Source organism: Scyliorhinus torazame, chromosome 14 (genome assembly GCF_047496885.1).
Source record: "Scyliorhinus torazame isolate Kashiwa2021f chromosome 14, sScyTor2.1, whole genome shotgun sequence".
Taxonomy (NCBI): Eukaryota; Metazoa; Chordata; class Chondrichthyes; order Carcharhiniformes; family Scyliorhinidae; genus Scyliorhinus; species Scyliorhinus torazame.
In genome coordinates this window covers 100,756,267-100,772,145 of record NC_092720.1, presented here as the reverse complement: position 1 = coordinate 100,772,145, position 15,879 = coordinate 100,756,267, and the positions used below count along the sequence as shown (strand labels likewise).

Here is a 15,879-nt window from a genome sequence, read left to right as displayed (position 1 = left end):
AGTTTGGTAATTATTTTGGCTTGGGCCATCTCGCTGGTGATTTCCTCTCGTTTCGGGATGTGATGGTGTTCCCGCATAATGTTGTTATTTAGATCTTTAGGATCTATGCATATGCGGAGCTCGCCAGAGGGCTTTTTTTTACACAGATCATGGAGCTGACCCATGGCGTGGGCTCCGTGACCCTGGATAGGACCCCTTGGTCTTGAAGAGCCTGCAGCTGCAACTTGAGGCGGTCTTTGAGTGGCGCAGGAACCCTGTGAGGTGCGTGAACGACCGGGATGGCGTCCGGTTTGAGGCGAATCTTGTAAGTGTATGGCAATGTCCCCATGCCTTTAAATACCTCCTGGTTGTGAGCAAGGAGGGAATGGAGATTTGCGTGGAACTCAGCATCCGGGAAGTCGGATATCTCATCTGGAGAGAGAGACATAATGCGCTGTACCAGGTGAAGGACCTTACACACCTGTGCGCCCAGTAACGAATCTTTTGATGAACCAACAACTTCGAAGGGGAGTGTGGCCGTGTGCATTTTGTGAGTTACCTGTAGCTGGCAGGAACCCATGGACGGGATGACGGTCCCGTTATAATCAACCATCGAGCCGGGATGGCGTGATGGGTGGTTTGACCTTCATGGCCTGGAATTCAGAATATGCAATCAGGTTGGCGGATGCGCCGGTGTCCAGACGGAAGGTGACGTGCGATCGGTTGACCGTTAGGGTGGCACTCCACTCATCGGCCGGATTGATGGCGTTGACCCTGTTTACATCGATGACGGAAACCCGGAAGGCATCCTGGTCATCTGCATCATTTAGCTGGAAGTCTTGATGCGTGGGCTGGACGGTCCTGACGTGTCTGCGAGGTTGTCGGAGATGTGTAGGATCCATGGGTTGAGCCGCACGACAGTAGGCAGCATAGTGGCCCATCTTGCCACATCGGAGGCACTGTCGGTTTTTAGCAGGACATTGCCCTTTTAAGTGTACAGCTCCACAGTTGCCGCACGTCATGACGTCACGGCGTTCGTTGCGCCACTGCACATGCGCAGTGCGATCTTGCATTGGGCGCGCCTGCGCGGTGCGTCCCTCGATGTTGCCGTTGGTTTTGGAGACCGCGGAAAGCGGCCGCTCTCGTCGGGGCCGCGGGTCGGGAGATAATTGATGGCCTGGATGCGTTCGGCGTCGTGGGCGGCCTGGCTTGCCGATTCGATGGTTGGGGACCCCCTCCGTGCCAATTCGGACGCCTGAAATCGGGCAAAACGGCTGGTTGCATTCTCGTGGAGGACACAGGCTTCCACTGCAGACGCTAAGGTGAGGCTTTTGATTTTAAGAAGCTGCTGGCGTAGGCCACTGGAGGCAACGCCAAAAACAATCTGGTCCCTGATCATGGACTCTGTGGTGTTGCCGTAACCGCAGGACTGCGCTAGAATTCGGAGGTGCGTCAAAAAGGGTTGAAAAAGCTCCTCCTTACCTTGCAGGCGTTGCTGAAAGAGATATTTTTCAAAACTTTCATTCACTTCAACATTAAAGTGCTGGTCTAGCTTGAGGATGACTGTGTCATACTTGGATTGGTTTTCACCTTCTTCGAACACCAGTGAGTTGAAGACATCGATGGCGTGCTGACCTGCGTAGGAGAGGAGCATTGCAATCTTTGTTTCGTCCGAGGCACTGTTTCTCGTTGGCTCGGATGTACAGGTCGAATTGCTGCTTGAAGAGTTTCCAATTGGTACCAAGGTTCCCCGCGACTTGCAACGGCTGCGGTTTATTGGTGAGGTCCATGTCCAGAATGGCAGTTTAGTCGGCAGGTATCGATCCACTCCTGTACCATGTGGTGTTGGGCGTTCTGACACACAGATGAGCCAACACAGTTGTATTTGGTACAACGCTGTTTTATTCAAACTTACTATCTACAGTTTTGTCTTGATACTCTGCACGTGGGGACTCCCTGTCTGTGATGTTAAAACAGGTCTTGTCGTTGTCCTTGTCCCCAGATCTACTGCCCACCAGGTGTTGTGTTTGTCCTTTTATACTGTCCCTGTCTTTGTCTGTGATTGGTTGTGGTGTTGTGTGTTCTGATGTGTCTGTGGTGTGTCTATCATGATGTGTGTGTTTGAATATCATGACACTCAGAATGATTGAGGGAGATAGAAAGCTGGAAGAGGGTGCAACTCTCCCAGTGGAGTGATAGCAAGCGACTGGTAGGAGCCCCATGGAATTTCAGTAGCCTTCACTATTTGCTAGGCTGAAGGCAATTCAAAGTAGGCAAAATAATTTCTAAAACGTTTTGAGCAATTAGTTGAATTCATATTTCAAAGATGGATTTTCTTTTTAACAGTTAATTACTGATTTATTACAATCAGATTTTTAAAATTTTAAGTTATTGAGTAATTGCATTGGTAAATGGCTGGGATGCTTCCTAAGCTGCTATAAATTTCATTTGTCTCCAATTTATGAACCTACAATTTAACCATATTGCTGCACATGCCAAAATATACCACAGGTAATGGGATGTCTCATGTCCAATGAATGGGAAATTATATATGTATTTATTCTCCATCATATATACACACTGGAAAAGGTTAACTATATGGTTCTCAATAACACTTACTAATTTCAGTTAAGGGTGTATGTTAGATTTATAAATTGTGTATGTTATAACAAAAGTTCCAAAGTCAACGCTTTGTCAATAACTCATTGGCAAGTATATTTTGCAAATTAATTTAATCAAATTAATTTTCAAATGGGATAAACTGGAAAAGCATGCAAAAAATGTTTAAAAATACAATTCATTTTAAAAAGAAGTGCTGACATGACCCACTTCAAGAACCAATGCGTACCACAGATTTTAGCAAATTTGCTGTCAGTTCTAATTCATGTATGTTTACTGAATTTACTGAACTGAAACAAAAATAGAAGTCACTACCTTCTGTCACTTGTACATAAAAGAAACAGAAAGAATTTGAAATGTACAATCATTCAAAGAAAAAACATCACTTCAAACGCTGGTGTTCCTTCCATCTCTACATCCAAAGAAGGATGGTGCAATTTAAAATAGTTTAATGTCACAAAAACTATTTAAATTATATTTTACGTAGTTGACAAAGCCACATCCAGCACATTGCAAACACAGAATCACTGACGCAAGATAACGTATTTTTATATTTTGCTCCAGATCACTTGCTAACGTAGTCAAAATTATACTCTGGTTGGGATTTTTTTAAAAAAGATTTAGAGTACCCAATTCATTTTTTCCAATTAAGGGGCAATTTAGCATGGCCAATCCACCTCCCCTGCATATCTTTGGGTTGTGGGGGCAAAACCCACGCAAACACAGGGTGAATGTGCAAACTCCACACGAACAGTGACCGAGAGCCGGGATCAAACCTGGGACCTTGGCGCCGTGAGGCAGCAGGGCTAACCCACTGCACCACCATGCTGCCCTATGTAGACAAAGTCAAAGATGCAAGACGATACTTTGAAGGCGAGTCTTTGCAGATAATTAAGTTTACAGATCCAGACGGAGCAACTGGAGAGAGGGATAATCACAGGTTAAAGAGGTGTGAATTGTCTCAAGCCAGGACAATTGGTAGGATTTTGCAAGCCCAGGCCAGATGGTGAGGGGGGTGAATGTAATGTGACATGAATCCAAGGTCCCGGTTGAGGCCGTACTCATGTGTGCGGAACTTGGCTATAGGTTTTTGCACGGCCATCCTGAGTTGCCGCGCATCCTGAAGGCCGCCTTGGAGAATGCTTACCCGAAGATCAGAGGCTGAATGCCCTTGACTGCTGAAGTGTTCCCGGCTGGAAGCGAACATTTCTGCCTGGCGATTGTCGCGCGATGTCCGTTCATCCGTTGTTGCAGCGTCTGCACGGGGAGAATGTGCAAACTCCACATGACCAGTGACCCAGAGCCGGGATCGAACCTGGGACCTCGGCGCCATGAGGTGGCAATGCTAACCACTGCGCCACTATGCTGCCCTACTATGGTTGGGATTTAATGGAACTGCCAGAGTGGGCATGATGGCATTGGGGAGTGGGGAGGAGAAGCTGGAAATGTGGAGTTTGCACTTTCTCCTCGTGTCTACATGGTTACCTCTGGATGCTCCGGTTTCCTCCCAGAGTCCAAAGATTTGCAGATTAGGTGGATTGGCCATGCTAAATTGCCCTTAGTGTCCAAAAGGTTAGGTGGGATTACTAGGTTACGGGGATAAGGTGGAGACATAGGCTTAAGTAGAGTGTTCTTTCCGTGGGCCGGTGCAGGATCGATGGCCTGAATGGTCTCCTCCTGCACTGTAAATTCTATGACTCTATAATAAGAATCTGGCAGGAGTGGCAGCTTTGAATTTCGCTGCAGAATTCCCATCCTCTGATCTGCTCTCATAGACAGTATTTACATGGCTGGTCCTGTTAAGTCTCAGATCAACAATAAACCCCAGGTTGGTCCCTAATCAGTATATAACAATGGTCTTAATCTTAATAAATAGATCCTTTATTCAATTATTTTTGGAAATATATCAAATTAATTTTAACAATGATCTGATTTCAAATTTGTTGATTTTTCTTGGAACACTATTTTATCATTTTCAATCTTTCTACCCTTTGTTGGAATTATGAGGTTTATAAGATTGTAACGTTTTGGGACTGTCATTCAAGTTAAGGCAAAATACAATGGAGTCATGTGATCGGTTCTGAAATCTGCCTGACAAAGTCTGGGCAGCTTGATTGTTCGAGGTCCCAAGGAAGGCCTCAATTGTTGTACTGAGAGGGAGCTGCTACATATTTATACTTGAAGACCAGGGCAGCAGCCTGTGTATTAACAGTGGAGACTGAGAGTCTCTCCAAAGTCTCAGAAACATTTTGAGAATGTTAGTTTGTAAACAATTGCACTTAAAACAGTCAATTTTGTTCCAAGATGAATAAGAGTTGGGTTCTCCAGAATTGCAGAGCAGTATTTCTACCTGTATGTAAGGCTAATATGTTCCAAATTGCAATGGGGAACAATACAGAAGAAACCATTTTTGAGATCAGGTTACAGGCTTCCCTGCAAATCAATGAATATCGTAGCCAGCCATCAGTTTTATTTTGTGGTAGGCATAGAGGAGAGACTACTTGGCTTTGCCAATTACCACAGTCAGATGCAGAAGGGAGGTGATCTCTAATTGAAGAAATGCATCCTTCAGCCATCTAAGAATTCTGGGAGATTCATTTGGGCATGACCAGAGGGGAAGAATCGTTGGGACAGGTATTAATTCTAGTAGTGGATTTAGGAAAATCTGAAAACGAATTAAAGTGCCTGGAGGCAGTCACTTGAAGTTACTACTAGATGCAACTGGGAAATGCGGATGTGTTGGAAACTGGAAACAATTGTGGACTGTTTGTTATAAGAACTGTAATTCTGTGGAGAATGTGATATAAATATAAAAGAGTAATATAAAGTATAAACTACTACAGAAATTGTGTTTAGTTAAGTGTTTTTAGTCGTTCGGCAAAGTAAAAGTGTTAAAACATGAAAAAAAAACAATAAACCCCAGGTTATCAGTGGTGGGGAAAGCAGTGAGGCCATTGGATGGTTAGATTCTCTCTTGGTGGTGATAGTCAATGCCTGGCATGAATGTAACAAGATATACTCCCAGACTACCACAATTTTGCAAAAAAAATAATAAAAATCCCGGAAGAATATAATGGCTTTTGAGTAGAACTGAAAGACAATAAATCATGATTATCCATGATATAGATATATAGAGAACAGGAGCACGAGTAGGTCATTGGATCCACATCAGCCTGCCCCAACATTCAATACGATCATGGCTGATTCTCTACCTTAATGCCACATTCCTGCTTTCTCCCTGTACTCCTTGACACCTTTAGTGTCTAGAAACCAATTTCCTTCTTAAATACATTCAGTGACTTAGCCTCCACAGCCTTCTGTGGTAGAGAATTCCACAGATTCACCACCTTCTGAGTGAAGACATTTGTCCTCATATCAGACCTAGATTGCTTTAAATTACAAAATAAAGAAAAAACGCAAGTGTTGGTTCTAAGGGCAGGGCAATTTTCTTCCCAACCAGGTAAAAAGGAAGTGGTTTGTTTTCATAATGTTTTTAATTTCCAGCATAATTATGTTGGAAAATGTCAGTTAGTATGGTGGTGTATTGTGGCATAAATGAAAAGCATTTATATTTTTAAAAATGCAAGTATTAATACGCTAGCTTCAAGAGTTCTGAAGAGGAAGCCAGGATGACTTTTCCCCCACTAGCACTGGAACACCCAGGCCAGTTGAGCTCAGTCAGCATAGATTGAGTGTCAAGCACAGGGCATTGCTGGTTAGTTTGTGAGGCTCAGCTAATCACTGAATAAACTTGCTGAGCCACTGGGAAGGCTGAAGTCATAGGTTTAATCTGTGAATATGGTTGATCTAACAGGCTGCAAATTTCCCTTTGTATGCCAAGGCAATTTTGCTGCTGTTTATAGTGATTTCTCAGTCTCCTTGGTAACGGAGTCCAGCAAGATACACAGATTTTACATGTTAATATGCTCAGCTCATTGTGTATAGTCTACTGACAACAATGAAATCCGAATTACATTTGTTTGCAAAGTGCATTACCAGATGAGTTCATACTGTCACAAAACAAATATTGCACTCTTCTGCTTTAAAATTCTCTTTATCAATCACTATTACTTAGGATGACAACACTATGGGTGCGATCCTCCGCCATGCTGCACCAGAAAATCAGCTCGCCGAGACGCAGCATGGCTTGTGAAAGCCAGGAGACCCCGATCCCAGGATCTACCTGGCTTGCAATGCCTCGCGAGATTCAATGCAATGGAGATGTTGCATGGGGAATCCTGCCCACAATGGGCAGGAACACTTTTTAACAAATCTGCATATTAGAGCGAGGCGGTAAGCCTTCCTCTAATGTGCTGATTCCCGAGGTACCCGAGGCTTTGGGATTCAATCCCTTCACCGGTGCCGCCCGAGTATCCTGGCAGTTCCAGCCTGGCACCCTGACAGTGCCATCTGGGTCCCAGCACTCCATTGTAAAAAAACAGGGCTATGTGTAGCCTCGGCCGCGGGTTCCCCATTTAGGCTCCTTATTCAAAGCGAGTCGTGTTGAATAGCCATGTTGTTTCTCAGCACTGCAAGTGCTGGGAAACACGTGGCTAAACGCACTCGTTCAGTGACTTTGAACCCTTTTGGGAAGATCGCGCCCTATATATTCCAAGATCTCTATGTAAGTGTTGCATGAATTGTTCTGCATGCTTACCTACGACAAACAAGCCAAGTATTTATTTCATGCTTACATATACAATAAAAGGTGTAAATTATGTATCGCATACAAAAATTTGGTTCACAGCGTGAGAAATCATACGCATTGCAATACATTGGAATAAAGGCACCAATTTTATTGATGATTGCTATCAAAATGTTTGCATACTCTTTAAAGCACAATGGGGTAGCAATTAGTCTGGATGCATTGAAAGGAGGCAAGAGAATCAATAGAGATTTGTTCTCGGGTCTTGTATCAAATTCGCTGGCAGTTTGTCCTCGGGCAAGTCCCGGAAATTGGCTTGGAGGTGATTGTGGCTCCTTTGGAGTTAGGGACTACTCCCGTTCCTGCTGGCTCCAAAATAAGGGCGCTGGCTCCAAAGTAAGGCCTTGTGAGAAGACTAAAAGACTGGTCAAAGGGTTAAGCGATGGGTTTTAAAGATGGAGATGCAGAGACATTTACAGAGCTTAGGAATTAAGTGGCTGAAAGCACTGCTGCCAATGGTTGACCAGAAGAAAAGGGGATAGCCCAGGAGGCGAGAGTTGAGGGGCACAGTCCTCAAAGGCAAGAGGTTGGAGATAATTACAGATGGAGATGTAATGATGGGATTTAAATACAAGGATAAGAATTTCTGATTAGTGGCAATCCTTCAATTTGTCCCTCAGTTTATTTGATTTAGTTCAATTGATAATTTATGCTATTCAAAATAGTTAGACCTACAGTGGGATAATGGATGAGTGGGACTGGTTGTGGAATAAAAGCTGCAGAATTTTGGATGAACTGACATGGGTGGAAGATGGAAAGAGATTGTTGAAATAATTTAGAGAGGAAATGCTGGAAAATCTCAGCAGGTCTGGCAGCATCTGTAGGGAGACAAAAGAGCTAATGTTTCGAGTCCAGATGACCCTTTGTCAAAGCTACAAGACATAGAAAGTGGGAAATATTTATACTGTGGAGTGAGAATGAAAGATTATCATACAATTTACAATTTACAGTGCAGAAGGAGGCCATTTGGCCCATCGAGTCTGCACTGGCTCTTGGAAAGAGCACCCTATCCAAGGTCAACACCTCCACCCTATCCCCATAACCCAGTAACCCCACCCAACACTATGGGCAATTTTGACACTAAGGGCAATTTATCATGGCCAATCCACCTAACCTGCACATCTTTGGACTGTGGGAGGAAACCGGAGCACCCGAAGGAAACCCACGCACACACGGGGAGGATGTGCAGACTCCGCACAGACAGTGACCCAAGCCGGAATCGAACCTGGGACCCTGGAGCTGTGAAGCAATTGTGCTATCCACAATGCTACCGTGCAGTCATAGCCACAGAACATAGATGAGTCATAGCCACAGAAACCACAGGGAAAGAGTGCTAATGGCAATGCCCAGAGAGAACAAAAGGTGTGAAAGGCTAAACAGCAGAGAAACTATCAGAGGATAAGCATTGGAAAAGGATGAGTTGGCCAACCATAGAGGATGGTACTATGACCTTGACGGGCAGCACGGTAACACAGTGGTTAGCACAGTTGCTTCACAGCTCCAGAGTCCCAGGTTCGATTCCCGGCCTGGGTCAATGTCTGTGCGGAGTCTGCACATTCTCCCAGTGTCTGCGTGGGGTTTCCACCCACAGGCCAAAGATGTGCGGGTTAGGTGGATTGGCCATGCTAAATTGCCCTTAAGTGTTCAAAAAAGGGGTTATGGGGATAGGGTGGAGACGTGGGCTTGAGTAGGGTGCTCTTTCCAAGTGCCAGTGCAGACTCGAGGGGCTGAATGGCCTCCTTCTGCACTGTAGATTCTATGAAGGCGGTTCAAGTTAGGTGGCAGGATGAAGCAGAATTGTGATCAAGAGAGCATGAATTTAGAAGACAATAACACATTCAAGGGCTTGGAGAGAGAAAAGAGTGGTAGAGATGCAGTGGTGATGTGCAAGGTCAAGGGTGTATTTTTCATACCCTGCCATGGTAATGACAGAAATTTTTAAAAGAAAGCTAAGGAAAATGAATCATTTACAATGTTATTTAGCATAGTGTTGGAGCAGGGTTAGGTAAAATGGTTAGAATGTTCTCAATTTACATACAATAGTGTTAGAATATTAACCTGCAAATAAGTCTACTTTCATATTACCAAGTCATAGAATCACTACAGTGCAGAAGGAGGCCAATCAGCCCATCGAGCCTGCGCAAAGAACACACTACCTAGGCCCACAAACCACTCTGTCCCTGTAACCCAATAACCACACCTAATGTTTTTGAACACTAAGGGGCAATTTAGCATAGTCAATCCACCTAACCTGCACATCTATGGAACGTGGGAGGAAACCCACACAGACATGAGGAGAATGTTCAAACTCCACATAGACATTGACCCAAGGCAGGAATCGAACCCAGGTCCCTGGCACTGTGAGGCAGCAATGCTAACCACTGTGGCTAGCAATTTCCAATTATCCTTTCCTGAACTGAGTGGGGTTCAGTTACATTTACAAATAAAATCACAGCTTATAACTTTAGGCACAAACTGAAACAATTTTGCATTTAAAGTAGACAACTGATCCACTGATATAGTTTAATGTTGAGACTTAAAATTCTCATCCTAAAATCACTGATAATCCTTTTTGTGGTGAAGCAAGAAACTTCAAGTGAATTAAAATGCTACTCCTGATCTGTCCCCAAGGAGAAAGATATTTTAATCTTAAGAATTAAAGCATGCCATAAGCAGTTCTTCCACTCAAGTGATGGTTCAATGGAGCGGTGGCACTGAATAACATAAAGTAGATGCCAAATCCAGTCCCAGGTAGGTGGTGATAAACTACAACGAAAATGTGGATTCTGAAACTCAGCTCAGCACCAGAAATTGGAGAGTGGGGCATTCAATAGAAAAGAGTCAAGGTCTTCCAAGTGATCATTATATAATGACCACCTGTTACCCAGGGGGAAAAAAAGACCAAGACTACCCACTTGGGCAAGGTGGGGAGGGCTTCAACTGTGTGTCAAATTGCTCCCAGAGCAAGTCATTGCCTTTTGGGGAGTAAGAAAAAAAAGACTGACAGTTCAATAAGTGTCTTGTCTAAGATGAGCTGCTATGCTCACCACAGACTTGTTGCAAACTTTGGTTAGCTTTTGACAGGGGTAACACTACTCACTCTCTAAGAACATTGAACGTTCTTAGTTCCATTCTACTTGGATTCTCTTCCTCAATTTTCCCTGCGTAGCAGACATCTACTGATGCTGAAAGATGCCCTCGTACGAACGGGATATGGTGCTCAACTCATCGATTGACTAGTTCCAACGCACCACAGCAAAAAACCGCACCGACCTCCTCAGAAGACAAACACGGGACACAACCGACAGAGTACCCTTCGTCGCCAGTACTTCCCCGGAGCGGAGAAACTACGACATCTTCTTCGCAGCCTTCAACACATCATCGATGAAAACAAACATCTTGCCAAGGTCATCCCCACACCCCCACTACTTGTCTTCAAACAGACCATTGTTTGCAGCAAACTACCCAGCCTTCAGAACAGCGACCACAACACCACATAACCCTGCCATGGCAATCTCTGCAAGACGTGCCAGATCATCGACATGGGTACCACCATTACACATGAGAAACCACCCACCAGGTACGTGGTACATACTCGTGTGACTCGGCCAACGTTGTCTACCTCATACGCTGCAGGAAAGGATATCCCGAAGCGTGGTACATTAGCGAGACCATGCAGATGCTGCAACAACGAATGAACGGACATTGCGCGACACCCAAGGCTTGGTGTTGGGTGGAGGTGTTGAGTTTGGGTGGGGTGCTCTTTCCAAGAGCCGGTGCAGACTCAGGGGGCCGAATGGCCTCCTTCTGCACTGTAAATTCAATGATAATCTATGATTAATCTAGGACAAAGGTTCGGCACAACATCGTGGGCCGAAGGGCCTGTTCTGTGCTGTATTTTCTATGTTCTGTTGTGTTAATCGCCAGGCAGAAATGTTCGCTTACAGTCGGGGAACACTTCAACAGTCAAGGGCATTCAGCCTCTGATCTTCGGGTAAGCATTCTCCAAGGCGGCCTTCAGGATGCGTGGCAACTCAGGATGGCCGTGCAGAAACATATAGCCAGGTTCCGCGCACATGTTTGGGCAGCACGGTAGCATGGTGGTTAGCACAATTGCTTCACAGCTCCAGGGTCCCAGGTTCGATTCCGGCTTGGGTCACTGTCTGTGCGGAGTCTGCACATCCTCCCCGTGTGTGCGTGGGTTTCCTCCGGGTGCTCCGGTTCCTCCCACAGTCCAAAGATGTGCAGGTTAGGTGGATTGGCCGTGATAAATTGCCCTTAGTGTCCAATATTGCCCTTAGTGTTGGGTGGGGTTGCTGGGTTGTGGGGATAGGGTGGAGGTGTTGACCTTGGGTAGGGTGCTCTTTCCAGGAGCCGGTGCAGACTCGATGGGCCGAATGGCTTCCTTCTGCACTGTAAATTCTATGATAATCTATGAGTACGGCCTCAACCGGGACCTTGGATTCATGTCACATTACATTCACCCCCTCACCATCTGGCCTGGGCTTTGGGCTTGCAAAATCCTACCAACTGTCCTGGCTTGAGACAATTCACACCTCTTTAACCTGTGATTATCCCTCTCTCCAGTTGCTCCGTCTGGATCTGTAAACTTAATTATCTGCAAAGACTCGCCTTCAAAGTATCGTCTTGCATCTTTGACTTTGTCTACATAGGGCAGCATGGTGGCGCAGTGGGTTAGCCCTGCTGCCTCACGGCGCCGAGGTCCCAGGTTCGATCCCGGCTCTGGGTCACTGTTCGTGTGGAGTTTGCACATTCACCATGTGTTTGCGTGGGTTTCGCCCCCACAACCCAAAGAATTGGTGAATTGGCCACACTAAATTGCCCCTTAATTGGAAAAAAAATGAATTGGGTACTCTAAATTTAACCAAAAAAAAAACTTTGTCTATATATATGTTTCTGGAATCCACCTTTTCATTCACTTGAGGAAGGAGCTGTGCTCCGAAAGCTACTGATTCAAAACAAACCTGTTTGATTTTAACCTGGTGTTGGAAGACTTCTTACTGTGCTCATCCCAGTCCAACGCCAGCATCTCCACATCTTTATTCCCTGGTACATTGTTACCATTTCCTGTTCTTGTTACCAGTACCATTTCCTGTTCTTGTCCCAAACTCTCAATTTCTCCAGTTCTCTGGCCTTCACATGATCCATCCCTCTTCCTCAACGTATGTCTTCATTCCTGGGTATAAGCAATCAACTATATCCCCACTGAGTACAGATTCCCCCACTGTGCTGTCTGTAAGAACTGCATCCCATTCTTGGGAGTTTCTTTGTTGCCTCTGTTCTGACATCACTATCCAGTGCTTCCAATATGTCTTCCTTTTTCCATAACCGAGGATGCCCTCTACAGTGTCTTCCAAGGTCTTGCATGTCTGTTCCATTTACCATAATTTTGCTCTCAGCCCTTCGCCGCGACAGAATTATGATAGGGATTCCCTCGTCATAGAATCCCTACAGTGCAGAACGAGGCCATTCGGCCCATCAAGTCTGCACCAACCCATCCAGGCCCATGACCCCACCCTATCCCCATACCCAACCTAAACTTTTTTTTTTTGGGGGGGCATTAAGGGGCAATTTAGCTTGGCTGATACACATTACCTGCAGGTCTTTGGACTGTGGGAGGAAACCCACGCAGACATGGGGAGAATGTGCAAACGCCACACAGACAGCCACCCAAGATCGGAATTTAACCCAGTCCCTGTCGCTGTGAGGCAGCAGTGCTAACCACTGTGCTGTCCTCACCACCCTATGAACCTTCACACTCAATGGATTACCCACCACCATTTCTGCCACCAATCTCCTCCCCTCCCAGTATTCTGAAGGGACTTTCCATGCAAGGACAGGCAATATCAAGCCGTCCATTTCTATCTCTTCCCTTCCAATGAATTAGGATCCCAAATTTTCCTTGCAGGTGAAACGATGGTTAATATTAGTTAATCTAATTTGGTATACTGTATTTGTTGCTCATGTGGGTGGTCAAACACAGATTGGGATGCCGCGATACATGACACCACTGCGCAAAGTGCAATCACAACCTTGCACTTCTGGTTGCTTGTCATTTTAATTCACCACCCAACTCCCACTATGATCTTTCTGTCTTCAGCACTATTGAATGAAGCCCAATGCAACTTGAGGAACAGCATCTCATCTGCAATGAGACAATTTATAGCATTTAAGACTCTCGATTTCAATAATTTCAGTTCATAACCTCTGCTGCTATTTTTCCCAGACAACTGATAATAATCTTTATTAGTGTCACAAATAGGCTTACATTAACACTGCAATGAATTTACTGTGAAAACCATGGTAATGACATCTTCGAATCTATCACAGACTTTCCATTTTGTTCAACCAACTCCACATCTCTGTACTTGCTTGAAACCTGTAACATCTAACTTTTCCCCATTCCCTCGCTACACATTCTGGCTGACCAGAGTATTCCCATCATGTTTTATTGCAGATTTTCAACATTCACAGCACTTTGCTTCTATCTATCCTTTTCTCTCTCTTTCTGTTACCACCCCAGCCCCAATCATCACCAGATTTATCTGTGGGTCAAGGGTCACATAGGATTTATCATCACAAGTAGGCAATTCAGCCCCTCGAGCCTGCTCGGCCATTCAGTCAGATCATGGCTGTACTCTTCCTGGCCTCAAATCCAAGTCCCCGCCTGTTACCCATGTCCCTTTAACCTATTTTGTTTTAAATCAGTAAGATATATCACCTTCTTGAAACCATTTAAAGATTCAGATGCACAACATCAAAACAGGAGAATCACCATTGCACTTTATAAAGATAGGTAAAAGTCAACAATTGCAACTAGATGTTCTTTGCAGGTCTCACAATATCCAATTGGGGAATCAAGAGCATGTAGTTTATTAAAACGTTGTATTAATCTACAAGTTTAGAATCACGTAAAAAAGACAATTAATGTTAAAAACAACATACGAGGTATATTTTGTTGGGTTATTGGAATGTTAACATCTGAAATGCAGCAAGTTACATTGTAACGGACTCAATTTTTGCCAACTGCTTGCAGAAGTGGCGTAAAGCCAGAGAAGATCCCGTTCTACCGTTGATTTCTCAAGCTGTGATCTGTAAACTCTTTGAAATCGAGGGTCGTCTTTTTTTTTAGAAACACTTATTATTATAGTTTATTCACCCGAGCTGGAAATGTTGACATAGAAGGGAGAGGGGCGTTATTGTACATAAATTAAGCCTGCAGGGGTCCAGATAGTCGTCGGATCGATTCATTTGAAATGCAAATATCCATGTGTCTACGGGGATTTCTAACCCAACAGCTGCTGCTAGTGCCTGGCCAGATTCCCTAAGTGACCCCAGAACCAGCTGACACCCCCCAAAGTCCAACTTCTTAAAGGATAAAAGCAGCTCATCCCCACTGACAGCATGTTGCCCTTCAAATGGCAAGAACAAGACTGGTCCCCGCCAGAGACACTGGAAAGGGCAAGCCAGGCTGAGACAAAGCTCCTTAATCCCTCATGGTAATTAGTCGGTTAATCACTTAGAAAATACATTTAAAATAGGGATTCCACCTCGCTCCAATATGCGGGGAGCAGACACGATTCATTGATGCAAAGAACCAATATTTAATAAGGTCTTAAAATACCCAAGTCCCTGATACTTCCTTGTGGAAGGGAAAGTAGAATGCATGTTCCAGTAACTAAAGTAACGTATAATAAAAACGAGAGGCTAACGACACCCAGTGTTTTTTTTTAAATATAAATAAAATGTAAAGCCACTTCCAAGCGTGCTACTCACCGGGCAAGGAGTTCACCGAGATGCGGTGCTGCTACTCCACTGATTTCTCTCTTATCGAGTAGAAATAGTCCCCCGTCTCCTCAGTGTTTTGCTGTTTAAAGTGAACTTTACAGCACGGTTACCGCGGGCAACTCCTGCTCTCCCGGCGTTTGCTCCGGCTCCCTGGCGAGCGCGCGTACACACACACACAGCTGATTGATTACGCGCGTGCACATGCAGCTGATTGACAGTGTGCGCGCCGCACATGTGGCGGATTGACCGCGCGCGTGCACACGCGGTGGATTAACTGCGCGCGTGCACACACAGCTGACTGACAGGCTCGCTCTAAACAGCATTGGCTACTCTCTGGACTTTCCCTTTTCCGAAGCCAGCCAGCTGCTGTCCCCCCACTGATCCAGCTTTCCATTCATCCCCCCACCCCAGTTAAAGCCGCTTGGACGCTGCCGGACAGGGAGGGGGTGTTAATTGCAGCAGCAATGGAACCTGGCTCCGCATCCTCGTGGTCCGAAAGCCAGTTAGGTTCACCGCAGTCCTTGCGAGACTGTGACCCCGAGAGGAGAGCCGATGTGGTCACACATTTGCTGAGAGTTTATTTGAATGTCACTGTAAACACTCCGGAAGCTCGAGGAATAGCACCTCATCTTTCACTTCGACATTCTGCAGCCTTCCAGCCTCAACATTAAGCTTTAGATTATACTGATACACACCGCCTCCCCCCGGCTCTGCACTTGATTATAAACTGTTCAACTTTAACTTCCTACAGGTCTGATGAAATTTCA

At 45.1% G+C, this 15,879-nt stretch overlaps 1 protein-coding gene across 2 annotated transcripts in view; it reads right to left on the bottom strand.

Moving 5' to 3' along the window:
- Positions 1-15,355, bottom strand: part of LOC140389912 (SPRY domain-containing SOCS box protein 1-like) — a 267,424-nt gene extending 252,069 nt beyond the window's left edge. For both annotated transcript variants that reach the window (XM_072474557.1, XM_072474554.1), the window contains exon 1: positions 15,101-15,355. The gene's annotated coding sequence lies outside the window, so the exon portion shown is untranslated. The remainder of the gene's footprint in view (positions 1-15,100) is intronic.
- Between the last annotated feature and the right edge of the window lie 524 nt (positions 15,356-15,879).